Source organism: Budorcas taxicolor, chromosome 13, assembly GCF_023091745.1.
Source record: "Budorcas taxicolor isolate Tak-1 chromosome 13, Takin1.1, whole genome shotgun sequence".
Lineage (NCBI taxonomy): Eukaryota > Metazoa > Chordata > Mammalia > Artiodactyla > Bovidae > Budorcas > Budorcas taxicolor.
This window is the reverse complement of record NC_068922.1, coordinates 80,427,333-80,442,358: the sequence shown is the minus strand read 5'-3', so window position 1 is coordinate 80,442,358 and position 15,026 is coordinate 80,427,333.

Below are 15,026 nucleotides of genomic sequence, written 5' to 3'. Positions count from 1 at the left end.
AGAGGGTTTGTGCAGCACAAACCTTTGGGTATGGGCTCAACGGCGGCGGTCCAAGGTAGAGGTACTGTCTCTGAGTGATTCTCATCCAGCCTCCCAGACCTCCAAACCTCCAAGCCGGGATTCGGATGTCTGTCCTGGAAGCTCCCCGAGCTCCTTGATTGCAGGAGAACTCTCCTCATGGCAGCCGTGTATGCCCTTCTCTGGCTTACCTCTGTCCCTGGACTTGGCTCAGCCCTGGTCCTCCTTCAGGCATTATCGTTACACAGGGCTTTGCAACCGGGACACTATCACTTGTTGAGCTGGATAACTCTTCCTTCTGGGGTCTGGTGGGGCTCTCCCGGGCCTCACAGGATCTTTAGCAGCGTTAGAGCCTCTCCTCTCTAGAGGCAGTAGCATCTGCCTTCCCAGGGGTGACGACCAAAGATGCTTAGTCGTGTCCAACTCTGCGACCCCGTGGACTGTAGGCCCTCCCCCCAGCCGCCGCAAGCAGGCTCCTCTGTCCACGGAATTTTCCAGGCAAGAGTACGGGAGTGGGTTGCCATTTCCTCCTCCGGGGGATCTTGGTGACCCAGGGGTCACACCCGCAGCCCTGGCATCTCCTGCGTTGGCAGGCAGATTCTTTACCTCCAGGGCCACCTGGGAAGCCAAAGACGTCTCCAGACGCTGCCAAACGTCCCTGTCCTGGGAGTCTCGTTTCGTTCCGTGAGCTCCGCTACCCCGTGAGCTGCATCCACAGAGGGAGCCTGCCGCCACGTCCAGAGCTTGGCCTTGGCAGTGGAGGCGGATTAGCCTGGACCTGGCAGGCTCTCAGGGGGCGGTTGGGTGGCTGAGGACGGAGCACTCGGACATTTCTTCCTGCTTGGAAAGGAAGAAGAACTTGGCTTTCTGAGCGACCTAGAAAGACTCCTTGATGCCCTTACTTTATGTGAAATGTGATTCTCACAGAGCACACCCCTGCAGTCTGATATGTGGACTTGCCCATTAGAGAATGCAGCAATGCTGCTGTGCAGACTCCTGGGATTTCCGGAAAGAAGCCATGAGTCTTGATTTCCCCCCAACCCCAGGGTCCGGCTTAACAGCGAAGCACTGGAGTGAGACCAGCCATAGCCCAGAGATTCATTTCTCCCCAGTTTCCCTGAGTACGGCCTTAGAAATATTATTTTTTGAAAAATGACCTAAAGCTTTCCTAAAATCCTCAGGAATGACACCTGCGGGGAGCATCTGAAAGGCTTCACATTCATTAACTAAACCTTCTTGTTAGGTCATCTTCCCAGAAATGCATTTGACAGTTAATGAAGTAGAAAAGATGGCAGTCGGAGAAAAAAATAAAATTCTGTCAGATTCTGGAGCTAGAACAGGGAGCTGGAAAAGCGGGAGCCTGGAGAGACAGCGATAGATCAGCACCCCACACTGAGTGTTTTATCGCCGGCTACGCTGCCTCGGATCAGAGCCGGCTGCAAAGTTAAATTCCTGCCTGGCTCCCTGTTCAGATCCGAAGACCGTACAGAAGTCAGGGAACCTGGATAAGGTGCTTGTCAGGGCAAAAGCAGCAGGGATACGGGGCTGACTGGCAGATATGTGAAACAGTGATCAGAGAAGAGAAAGAAAAAGGAAAGACATGTTCAAAAATATTTGGACTGCGTTAGACACCTTTCCCCTTTTCTATTGGATTGCAATTTAGCCCAAACCTTGCTTGAATGCTCAGAAGGTAAAGCCAGCTTGCAGGCAGTCGAGTGAGCAGACTTTCTCTGAAAACATTCAGTTTTAAATGACCTCATGGGATGTTATTCATTTCCGGTTTCCTTCTCATCTGCCCAGTGCCCTCTGTGGGTTCAGGAAAGGGCTGGGGATGAAGAAAAAGGGTGGGGGGGCATGCTGGGGTACACCCTTGCAGTTGCCAGAAGTATTATTTGGTGAATTCAGCTCAGTCCAGCCTTCCTGAAGTTGGGCAAACCTGTTTTCTTCCCCATGATGTATCACTTGGAAACACCAACTGCAAGGATTTCTTGTGTTCTCACAGAAAAGGGAAGGAAACAGCTGGTAAATGTTTCACAGATGGCAAAGCTCCTGGCACCTCTCTCAAGAGAGGGCCACCCATGCAGATGGCCCATTATTTTAACATTTGGATTTTCATCTTATTAAAACATCTTTTTTTCCCTGGTTTTATTTAGCATCATAAATTCTCTTACACTTTAGCAAGCAACTAAGCGATCTGAGGACGCGCAATCTAAGGAACATCCTTTGGCTAAAACATAGATTGGTAACATCATTATTCCCAGCTCTGATCTCAACATGATGGGTTTCAATCTGATTAAAAATTCCAATGAAAGGGAAAGCTCGGAGTAGTGAATTTATCAAGCAGAAGTCCATGAAGTCCGTATAGTGGCTGAATTATTCAGCAGAACGATAAACCGAGTGAAATTGGGGGAAATAGTTTTATTCAATGCATAAAATCCCTATTACTATGCAATATGCATATACAAAAATAGACAAACGCACGCTGGGTGTAGACTCACAAACACACCCTTTCCACATAAGGAGAGGCTTCTGTACAACAGCCAGGATTTAAACCAAGCAATGCCAGTTCCCGGTAGAGCAGAGAGGAAAGGGGAAAGATTTCAGAGGGTAGTTCTCTGCCCACTCAGACTTCAGCAAGACCTGACCTGCGCCTTCTGTCCCAGCAGCTCCTTCTAAGCACAGAGACAGGAAGGCTGCTGTGTGGCTGCATGGGAAGAACCAACACCCTCTCACGGCCCTAACTTTGTTGGGAAAGCAGGCCTCGGTATTCTCCTTTCCAAATATTGCTCCCAAGGGCTGGCAAAAGTTGAGGTCACCTCAGCATCCCTAACTATCGCACTGGGGTGTGGGAACTGTCGGAGCTGCAAAGGCAAGTGACAAAGCAATGTAATAAGAACCAACCAATCTCTTTAATGCCGTGAGATGCTGGCCTAAATACAGGATCCGTCACTGTGCTCCCGCAAATGGGCCTTATGGAGCGAGGTCTGTGCCTGCCACGTTGTAAATGTTATTAGCAATGGTACACAATGCACATTATGGATGCACGGAGCTCCAAGCCGCCTCACTTTTGGGGGTCAAATCCAAATCCCTGAAATGCTGAGAAAACGTTAATAGTTGCCAGCACCAAGAATGCATCAACGGAGAATATATGCGGGCATCATACATGGAGGCTCTCTGCTCATCCACTTGAATCACCTCTGGTACCTCTAGCCTGAAGCAGCAGCTCACTAATGTATTCTGTGAGCTGCTGGCTCGTCTACCAGACGGAGAGCAAGATGGCAGGTGCAGAGAGTGTAGTTTCACCACCAAGAACTGGAAGGAGTGGTGCTGATTAGGCATGTCCAGAAAGCAAGGAGTTGTGGAGAAATGAGAGGGACGTTTTCTGCCGTAATTCTCTGTAGGAGGATTTCTTCTTGGGGCCATGTTGCCTCATGGTTCATGGCGTCTGTAACGCAAATTGAATTCACAAGAGTGCATAGTCTTTGTGCAGAGCCTCCAGCTAGTAAATGTTACCCTTCTTTTTAGGCTCACCCACTCGGGCTTCCCTGGTGGCTCAGAAGGTAAAGAATCTGCCTGCAATGTGGGAGACCCAGGTTCGATCCCTGGGTCAGAAAGATCCCTGGAGACGGGAATGGCTATCCACTCCAGTATTCCGGCCTGCAGAATTCCATGGACAGAGGAGCCTGGCGGGCTGCAATCCATGTGTTGCAAAGAGTCGGACACGACTGAGCGACTAACACTTTCACTCTGATCCTCTAAGGCTGCAGTTCTTAAGAAGGGATCCCCAGGGCAGCAGCATCAGTCCCACCTGGACCCACTCAGACCGCTTGAATCAGAAGCTCTGCAGGAGGACCCTGGTAGCCTGTGTTTTAACAAGCCCTCCAGGTGATTCTGACTCATGCTCAAGTTTGAGAACCATCGCTCTAAGGCACAATCGTTTGTCACTCCATCAGTGCCCAAGAATCTTTTGGGTGACAGACATCAAATATGATTCCGGTAAAATCCTGGCAGCAGAATACATTTGTCTATTTAACTGCATGCAAAACGCTTGTCAAGAAGGATTCAGGGAGTTCTTTTTGCGAAGGAGGGCTTCCTCTCTCCTGCCTGCGCTCCATCCATCTCTTTGGAGACCGTACAGGCTTTCAATCCAAGCTCCCATCTTACAAGCCATTTTAAAGACACCCACCCCTGCCCTTTTCACTTGATATTGGCGCATAAGACAGAGGAACCCTGAAGCTGGCTTTCTGATAGCTGGAAAGACTGACAGATTTCATTACAGTTGTCACAGGGCCTAAAAAGTCCACGTGGGAGAAAATAATCCCACTTAGTAAAAACATCTCACTGTGCCTTTGAGTGGGGATGGAGCAGCAGAAAGAGTATTGTTCTTGGAAAAGCTGCAAGGCGTGTGGCATGTGTGCTGAAGTGCGATGACTATTCACCAGTCTCGGTTTAGGTGGCTGAGAAAGCCCCCACGATACTGCATGGGGGCTGGGATTTATATACATCTGTGAAATGGCATAGGAATCAAAGGGGAAATGAATTTCCTGCGGTGCAGATGAGCTTCGTAAAATCACTCCCATCTGAGTACACCTCCTTCTCCTCCAGCACGCTGAAAACCATTTGAATAATGCCCGTTATTCGGTTGCATTGTGTGCTCTGAAAGCCATTTAATGAAGGTAGACAGGCTTCCAAGAAGGTGCATTCTTTGACTAATGTAGATACTCCTGGAAAAATCTTTCCCCAACACAGAAGGCAAGATTTACTGAGTGAGTGGAAGAAGGAGTGCTATTAGAGCGTCTTGTTTCACTCAATCAAATCGAATGGGAGTGACCTTGGGTTCAACTTGATCTATTCTGGGTGAACCTTACTCTATGCAATGTATGTACTGAAAAGCTGCAAGTCAATCAAATTTTAGCAAATCAAACTGTCTTTCCATTGACTTCTGTTACACTGTCGAAGTTGCTTTATCTTTCTGATTGATCCCAATTAGCAGTAGCAACCAGCTACAACCTTTCTGCTAAATAGTTAATAATCTATAATCTGACACTTTATTTTGTTTGAGGAGGGCCACTCCTCAATAACATTTTATGAATATTTAGGAAAAGTTATTTGTACAGGATATATACATACACACACATACATGCATACATATACACACACATACAAACATATATATACACATACACACATATACATACAGACATATACACACATACATACACACGCATGCATGCACGTACACATACACACATATGCACAATGCATACATACATACACATACACGTACACACATACATACGCATGTACACACACATATACACACATGCACACACACATACACACACATATATACACACATGCATATACACACACCCACATGCATGCATGCATATACACACATACATTTACACACACACATATACGCACACACATCTACACACATCTACACATTCACATACATGCACACACATACATACATGCACATACAAACACATATATACACATGCACACACATATATGCACACACACACATATGTATCCACACACATATACACATACACACGCATATACACACATCCATATGCACACACCCACATACATGCATACATATACACACATACATTAGACACACATATATACACACACATACATATACGCGCGCACACACATACATATCTACACATACACACATTCACATACATGCACACACATACACATACATGCATGCACACACACAAACACATATACACATATATGAACGCACATGCATACATATACGTACACACATACGCACACACATATACACATACATACACACATACACACACGCACACATATACACACATATACACACATACACATACACACACATATACACACATACACACATATACATACACATATACACATACATATACATATATACATACACACATGCACGCATACATATACACACACACACATACACACATACATATATACACATACATACACATATGCATACATACATATATATACACACCCACATGCATACATACATATATACAGATGCACACATACATACATGTATATATATACACACATACATAGAGAAGGGGCTTCCCAGGTGGTGCTAGTGGTAAAGAACCCAACTGTCAATGCAGGAGATTTGATCCCTGGGTTGAGAGGATCCCCTGGAAGAGGAAATGGCAAGCCACTCCAGCATTCTTGGCTGGAGAATCCCATGGAGAAAGGAGCCCGGCAGGCTGTGGTGCATAGGGTCGCAGAGAGTCAGACAGGACTGAAGTGACTCAGCTGGCACACATGCATAAGGGAGGCAACCTCAAGAGAGAGTCAGAAGGAGAAAGCGCTGCAGGAGCGGCCGGTCCAGCGGTTGCAGACGGAGAAACTGAGGCCAGTGCGGAGAGGAGCAACCGTTTGGGGCGGATGCTGCTCGGTCAGCTGGAGCTGCCACGACAACATGCCCTGGGGGGCTGACCTGACAGAAATCTACTTTCTCACACTTGGAAAGGCTGCAGGTCTGAAACCAGCTGCCCGTCTGCTGAGGTTCTGGCGGAAGTTCTTTGTGGCTTGCAGACAGCTGCCTTCAGTGCCCCTGGATGGGGCAGGAGGGGACAGAGAATTATAAGGTCACCGCCCTTGGGACTGAGGCTTCACCCTTATTGTCTTATTTAGACTTATTTAGATCCTAAAGGAGAAGGCAGTGGCACCCCACTCCAGTCCTCTTGCCTGGAAAATCCCATGGGCGGAGGAGCCTGGTGGGCTGCAGTCCATGGGGTCGCTAGGAGTCGGACACGACTGAGCGACTTCACTTTCACTTTTCACTTTCATGCATTGGGGAAGGAGATGGCAACCCACTCCAGTACTCTTGCCTGGAAAATCCCATGGGCGGAGAAGCCTGGTGGGCTGCCGTCTATGGGGTCACACAGAGTCGGACACGACTGAAGTGACTTAGCAGCAGCAGTAAATCCTAAAGACCCTCTTTCTTCAGATACAGTCACATTTGGGGTTAGGGTTCAGTATGGAAATTTTAAGAGAATATGTTTCAACTCATAAGCAATGCTCAGTAAGTAATAATCAGGTGTCCACAAATGAGAACATGACTTTACCAGCATAGCCAGAAAGAGAACCTGGGTCATTCCGGCATTTGGTCTCTTGAGCAAACCACACAGCTGAGAATTCCTAAGAAAACTTGTTTCTGATGATATTCTTTAGAGCCCCTGGAAATGTATGTGTTGTTGTTATTCCTTATCTGTCTGCTGATATCCCATACTACAGTGCTCATTTCTAAAGAGTGAGTGTCTCAAAAGGTCTCGTAGCTGAGTAGTCTCATTTCTTTTCTCCTTTAGTCTTTTTTTTTTTCCTTCAATTTTTTCCTTCTGTTTTACTGGGAGTTCACACTCCTGCAGGGGTCCTCACTTTTCTTAGCCAATCCGTACAGCTGTGAGTAGCTTCAGAGCTCAAGAAATATGTCTTGATTAATAGATCTTTCTAGAAGGCATTCAGGACTGAGGAATATAGAAAATAATAGACTGAATCAGATGAAAATCTTCAGGTCGCCAGTCACAGCAACAGCATCACAAGAGATATGAATAACAGCTGACAAAGGGGGCAGTGACCTCACGTAGCTGAAGCTCCAGGGACCGCAGGATAAGCTGGATCCAGAGCCCAGTCTCTTCCTCCTTCTCAGCTCTGTCTCCTCGGTGTCTCCCCCACTCTCAGCCAAGCTCTCCCCCAGGGGGTGCAAGGTGTGTCTGTGGAGTAAGAGCTTCACGCTTACTTCCTCCTATCCAGCAGAGGTGAAGGTCGACCTCAAGATGAACCATTGAGATAACTCCAAATCCCAGGTTTGAATTTTATTGGCCTTAATCAGCCTGATTTGAGTCATAGGCTCCTCTCTTAACTAGTCCAGATGGACAGAAAGAGAGAGTGTACGGTTGCCTTACAATCTAAGTCAGGGGCCAACAAACTCACTCAGCAGGTCAGACAGTAAATGCTTTGGGCTCTGAAGGCCATGCCATCTCTGTCGCAACTATTCAACACGGCCATTGTGGCCTGAAGCAGCCCGAAGTGGTACAGAAACGACTGTATCTCTTCATATTGGGCTGCAGGCCACAGCTGGATGACCCTGGCATCAGGGAGTCAGGTTCTAACACTGGGACAGACTCCTTGTAATCTTAAGTCCCCTTTGGCCAACGGGATAGCTAGTGTGACCCTGATAAATCTTGGATTCCAGGTGGCCTCGTCCCTTTATAGAGGCTTATTTGAAGAGGCACATTCTAGACATCAATTAGCGATTTTTAAAAAAGATTCCAGTCTTTTCTGAGGTCTCCCCCCAAAATATTATAGGGCATTCAAGACATACGGAACAACAGTTCTCAAGACCTCTTCGTTTACTCTCCAATTCGCCTGTACTTCAGGATTTCCCATATGACAGAGCCCAGACTCATGGTCAACACCAGCTGTGCATCTTCCTTCCTTTTCTCTCTGAGCTCCAGGTCTGTGTGGTCAGAACAGTATCTGTCTGTCTGTGTCTGTTTCTCTCTCTGTCTTCCCCCCTTTTCCTTAATCTACGGCTTCTTCTGTCTGCCCTTTTCTCAGTTCTGAATCGCAGAGTATCTTGACCTTGGCTGTCAAAGATTCCTAGGACTGGGTGGTGGGCAGAGACAGAAACACGACTCGGATATGTGACTATATCTTGCTCTTGTCAGACTTGCAAATGCAGAACCCAGGCTTCAGGATAGTCAGTGGTGAGCCCTTCAGAAGGGTTTGTTATTGTCTTTGTTCAGTCGCGAAGTCGTGTCCGACTCTTTGCCGGACTGTAGCCCACCAGGCTCCTCTGTCCAGGGAATTTTCCAGGCAAGAATACTGGAGTGGGTTGCTGTCTCCTTCTCCAGGGGATCTTCCTGAATCCGGGATCGAACCCTTGTCTTCTGCACTGGCAGGCAGATTCGTTACCACTGAGCCACCAGGGACGCCCTGGGAAAGGTTAGGGTGACAGAAAGGAATGGAAAGTGGGATTTCATTTGAATTTGAAAAGTTAAATTAAAAAAATTAAAATGACATCTGAAGAAATATGACAAAGTTATAACATTCATTGTATTTGGGAAACAGACAAACACTGGCCCTTTATTTTCTATACATTTGAAGTAGTTCATATCTAAATGGTCAAATAATTAAATCAAAAGGTGGAAGGAAATGGTGTCTGTGAGAATGCTTTCTTAGCTTAAGATGCATTAGACTCATCTCAAACTTAAGCAGCACACAGGTTACCTGGAGGCCATGCTAAGACACAGGATTCTGAGTACCACCCTAGAACTTCTCATTCAGTCTGTCTGGGGTGGGGCATGGGACTCCGTCTTCCTAACAAGTTCCCAGATCATGCCGATGCTGCAGGTTCTGTGGACCACAATTTGAAAAGTATTAAGTGAAATGAAAGTCGCTCAGTCGTGTCTGACTCTTTGAGACCCCACGGACTATACAGCCCATGGAATTCTCCAGGCCAGAAGACTGGAGTGGGTAGCCGTTGCCTTCTCCAAGGGATCTTCCTGACCCAGGATCAAACCCAGGTCTCCTGCTCTGCAGGCGGATTCTTTACCAGCTGAGCCCCCAGGGAGGCCTGAAAAGTGTTCGAGTAGAGAGCAGACTCCCTGAGGGCAAGGGTCATGAGTGTCTCGTCACGTTCTTAAAACCCAGCTTGACTCCGGGCACTTGGGAAATGTTCTGCACGTATCTCTGCGTGTGAACGACACCTGCGGGCTCCCTAACGTGCAGAAAGCAGACCCTGGCTCATCTGGTCTGCTTGTTCTACCCTGGGGTGAGTAGAAAGGACTCTCTTCCTTATCTTCAGAATAGGACAAGTGGGTCTGATGGAGAAAAACAGGTTCCCGGGGGTGAGATTAGGGGGAAATCCAGGCAGGGAAGTAGCTGTCTTTTTAGGTGAGTGAGAGAGCAGCTGCAGGGCTGGGAAGGGAGGCCCGGGGCAGCCCCTCTGGCCTTCTCCCTCCTTGCGGACAGAGCCCACGGCCGCAGGTGAGAGGCACGGCACCCGCGTCTCTAGAAGCCTTACTCCTCCCAACCAGCAACCACCCCCCACCCACCCCACGCTGCAGCCTCCACGGCCGTCCTCAACTCCTCCGGAGCTCTCACGGGACCTCCACGCTTCCTGTTTTCTTCGCTTTTGCCTGTTTCCTGCCCCCGTTTAACCTGAACACCTCAGCTTCAACAGCACTGTCTCCAGAAGGCCTTCCTTTGCCTCTTGAACGGAGTCAGAGACGCCAACCACACTTTCACATAGAACGCATTCCTATCTTCACAGCCCTTCAGTTTGCAATGACGTTTCCTTTTTCACAGTGTTCAGCTTCCCAATCTGACTGTAAGCTTAATGAGGGCTCAGCCCCTCCTGTGTGCCGTATTCCCCAGCTCAGAGGCCAGTATCTGTACGGCAACCATGAGTTTTTAAAATCATTGCCATACATTGTGCTCAATAAGTACTTCATTTGTTAAGACTCTGAACGCATGATCATTATTTGTGTATTCATTTCTTGGCCATGACACACAGCTTTTGGGTCTTACTTCTCCCACCAGAGATTGAAGCTGGTATTGAAAGCATCGGCATTGAAAGCATCAAATTCTAACCACTGGAGCGCCAGGGAAATCCCAATAAACACTCGTTTCCTTAAAAGGTAATAGGTTTCCAGTTTTATTGGGATATAACTGATGTAGGGTACTCTGTTGCTCTTGGGTGGACAGCATGATTTAATACGTGCAGATGCTGCAAAAGGATCGCTGAGTAAGTCCAGCTAACACCTATCCCTTCACACAATTAAAATTATTTTTCTTGTGATGAGAACTTGTAGGATCTTACTCTCTTAATAAGCACTTGCTGAATGAGCAAATGAGACTTGACTAGCGCACCTTTCCCCATCCAACCTACATTATCACTACATAAGTGGAGAGCCAAGTACAGGCACCATCCTTATTTCTGTTCCCTTCCTTCCTTCCAGTCCTGCTTCAAGTCTGGAGTGTGCTGTTACCTGAAGCCTGATGTGTTCGTTGCTCAGTCATGTCCGACTCTTTGCAACCCCATGGACTGTAGCCCGCCAGGCTCTTCTATCCATGGAATTTTCCAGGCAAGAATACTGGGGTGCATAGCCATTCCCTTCTCCAGGGGGTCTTCCTGACCCACGGATGGAACCCAGTTCTCCTGCATTGCAGGCAGATTCTTTACCGTCTGAGCCACCATCATCTGAAGTACCTGCTCCTATTTTAGGAATATCTGATGCCTTACTCCTTCTGCCCCCAACTTCAGAAGCTGCGAATGAAAGACTGGACTGGAGTCAGCTTTCCACAGGGAGAAGGAGGAGCAAGAAGTTGTAATGGTACCAGGGGTTCTGGAAGAGGAAGCTGGGCTGAGATCCTTGTGGAAATCTCCAACTCAGAGGGAGGAAGGCAGACCCCGGGGCATTAATCTGACAGAGTGAAGGTCTCAGAGCGACTGGGGCTTTTTTGTCGTCATTAAAATACTGGTTTGCTCAGTTTCGCTCTTGAAGGGGAACCTTCACCTTGGCTTGAGCAAACGTTTCTTTAGTGCCACTTAAGCCACAAAGGCTCTTGTGTAGAGCTGTGGGTTGAAGGATTTGGACTGTCTGATCACAGCGTGTCACCTTTAAGCCCCTTTGTTTGTTTTAATCATTGCCCAGTTTATGAATCATTGTCTCTACTTGCTTTAGAAATACTTATTCTCTGCTTTTCCTTTTCAAGACTCAACTTGTGCTGGCTTTTTGTATATCCCTTTAGTTTTTTATCTGCTTAAGGAAAAGGACACATGTTCTTTGTAAACAACTATAAACATATGAAGTAGAAACTAAAAAGTGTTTCTGTAATTCACCTTTCAGGGATAACCAGTTTTTCCTCTATATCCTTCTACAATGGTAAGGCAGATACAAATCTCTTAGTAGCAGCATTATTTTTATAACAAATGTTGTAATACCAAACACATTATTTAGAAATTAACTTTTTTTTTAATCATTATACCCTTATTTGCCATTTAATGTCTAGTCTGGTTAACAAAAATCACTTATTCCGCTCTGTGTTATGCCAGACATTATTAGGTACTTATCCCAGAAATGGCAGTGGCATTGTTTTTAAATATTTCACTTTAATATGAAGTGATGATGAATGTCTTTGAACATATAGCTTTGTTCACCCAAGAAACCGGTCCACTTTCTCTTCTCTCTGTAAAGAAATGTGCCTGCTGAATACTAACCAAAGTCACAGCTGAAGGAAACCCTTTAATAATTACCGCTGGCTCTTTGGATTTCTGTTGTTGTTTAGTCACCAAGTTGTGTCTGACTTAGTCGAGTATAGCTCAGTATTTGAGGATAGCTGACAGCACCGATAATTTTAAAACAATGCAGCGTGACACAAAAATTCAAAGGAAAGAACAACACAAAAGATCAGACCGTCTAGAAATAGGTCCAAATTAAAATAAAAAATCTGGGCTTCCCTGGTGGCTCAGTGGTAAAAAATCTGTCTGCCAATGCAGGAGACACAGGTTCAATTCCTTGTCCAGGCGGATCCCACAGGCTAAGCAACTAAGCCCATGCTTAGTTTGAGCCTGCGCTCTAAAATCCCGGAACGGCAACTACTGAGCCCAAGTGTGGCAACTGTTGGAACCCCCACACCCAGAATCTGTGCCCCGCAATGAGAGGCCACCGCAACGAGAAGCTGAGCACTGTGACGGGCACTGCCATGCTAAGCTGAGTACTGTGACAAGCACTGCCATGCTAAGCTGAGTACTGTGACGGGCACTGCCGTGCTCGCGGCAACCAGAGAAAAGCCCACCCAGCATCGGAAACCCAGCACAGCCTAAAGTAAAAGTAAATAAATCAAGTTATTTTTTAAAAATCTAAGTAGTATTACAAAAAGAAAGGAAAATGGAACAATAGTTTGCAAGTGATAGTGGAATGATTAAATGGCAATCTGGATAAGAAAATCATTTACCCATTCACTTTTCCATCCAGCGTTCAGTTTACTTCTAAAAAGTACCATGTATCATTCCAAACATTGTGACGAAATACACAAAGGAGATCTTGGCTCTTATGGGTAAATGTTTTATTAGGGAATAAGGAAAATAACCAATAAAAAAAAAAGAAAGGAAATTTTGGTCACAGCAAGCTGACACCGTGCAAGGGACATAAAGGGGGAGAGTTTTCCAAAAGAAGAAATGGCCGGGGTGAAATCTTTGAGTGGAAACAGCACATAGATGTAACAGGGCGGGAGCCTCATGAGCTCCAGGGAAAGCAGTACGGGTGGGGCGTGGGGCGGGGCGGGGCTAGTTCACGCGCCTGGAAGGGAGGCCGGTACTTTATTAAGCGGTAGGAGAGGGCTCAGCGGCAGCAGCCGGAGAAGCCATGGAGGGGAGTGCAAACACAAAACGAAGCGTCTCAGAAAGGAGCACTCTCGCCCTGGGTTGGAATCACCTGGAGCAGAATGGGAGGTCAAAGAGTAGGTGAGAAGTGTCCAGGTCTGGGAGCTGCCATCAAGAGCAAGTAGCCGGACAAAACCAGGCAGTACAGCTCCGAGTCTCAGAAACAAATGTCCAGTGGACTGAAAGGGTCAGTCAATAGGCAGACTCAAATCAGGCAGGCGAAAGAGACCCAGAAGACCAAGACAAAGGCAACGTCAAATAGCCAAGAGTGAGTCAGTGAAGTCACTCAGTCGTGTCTGACTCTTTGCGACCCCGTGGACTGTAGCCCACCAGGCTCCTCTGTCCATGGGATTCTTCAGGCAAGAATACTAGGGTGGGTTGCCATTTCCTTCTGCAGAGGATCTTCCCAACCCAGGGATCAAACCCAGGTCTCCCGCATTGCAGGCAGAGGCTTTAACCTCTGAGCCACCAGTTCAGTTCAGTTCAGTCACTCAGTTGTGTTCAACTCTTTGTGACCCCATGAATTGCAGCACACCAGGCCTCTCTGTCCATCACCATCTCCCAGAGTTCACTCAGACTCGCGTCCATCGAGTCAGTGATGCCATCCAGCCATCTCATCCTCTGTCGTCCCCTTCTCCTCCTGCCCCCAATCCCTCCCAGCAGCAGAGTCTTTTCCAATGAGTCAACTCTTCACATGAGGTGGCCAAAGTACTGGAGTTTCAGCTTCAGCATCATTCCTTCCAAAGAAATCCCAGGGTTGATCTCCTTCAGAATGGACTGGTTGGATCTCCTTGCAGTCCAAGGGACTCTCAAGAGTCTTCTCCAACACTACAGTTCAAAAGCATCAATTCTTTGGCGCTCAGCCTTCTTCACAGTCCAACTCTCACATCCATACATGACCACAGGAAAAACCATAGCCTTGACTAGACGGACCTTAGTCGGCAAAGTAATGTCTCTGCTTTTGAATATGCTATCTAGGTTGGCCATAATGTTTCTTCCAAGGAGTAAGCGTCTTTTAATTTCATGGCTGCAGTCACCATCTGCAGTGATTTTGGAGCCCCCCCAAAATAAAGTCTGACACTGTTTCCACTGTTTCCCCATCCATTTCCCATGAAGTGATGGGACCGGATGCCATGATCTTCGTTTTCTGAATGTTGAGCTTTAAGCCAACTTTTTCACTCTCTTCTTTCACTTTCATCAAGAGGCTTTTTAGCTCCTCTTCACTTTCTGCCATAAGGGCGGTGTCATCTGCATATCTGAGGTTATTGATATTTCTCCCGGCAATCTTGATTCTAGCTTGTGTTTCTTCCAGCCCAGCGTTTCTCATGATGTACTCTGCATATAAGTTAAATAAGCAGGGTGACAATATACAGCCTTGACGTACTCCTTTTCCTATTTGGAGCCAGTCTGTTGTTCTGCCGGGAGCCAGCACAGGAGATCCCACCCATGACAAGGTCATGCAGGACTCGAGGGACTCCCTGGGCCATCCGACCCATGACAAGGTCATGCGGAAGAGTCCTGATGAGCAAGGCCTCAGGATTCGACGGACCCCCTGGACCTGCTTGAGCATCTACCC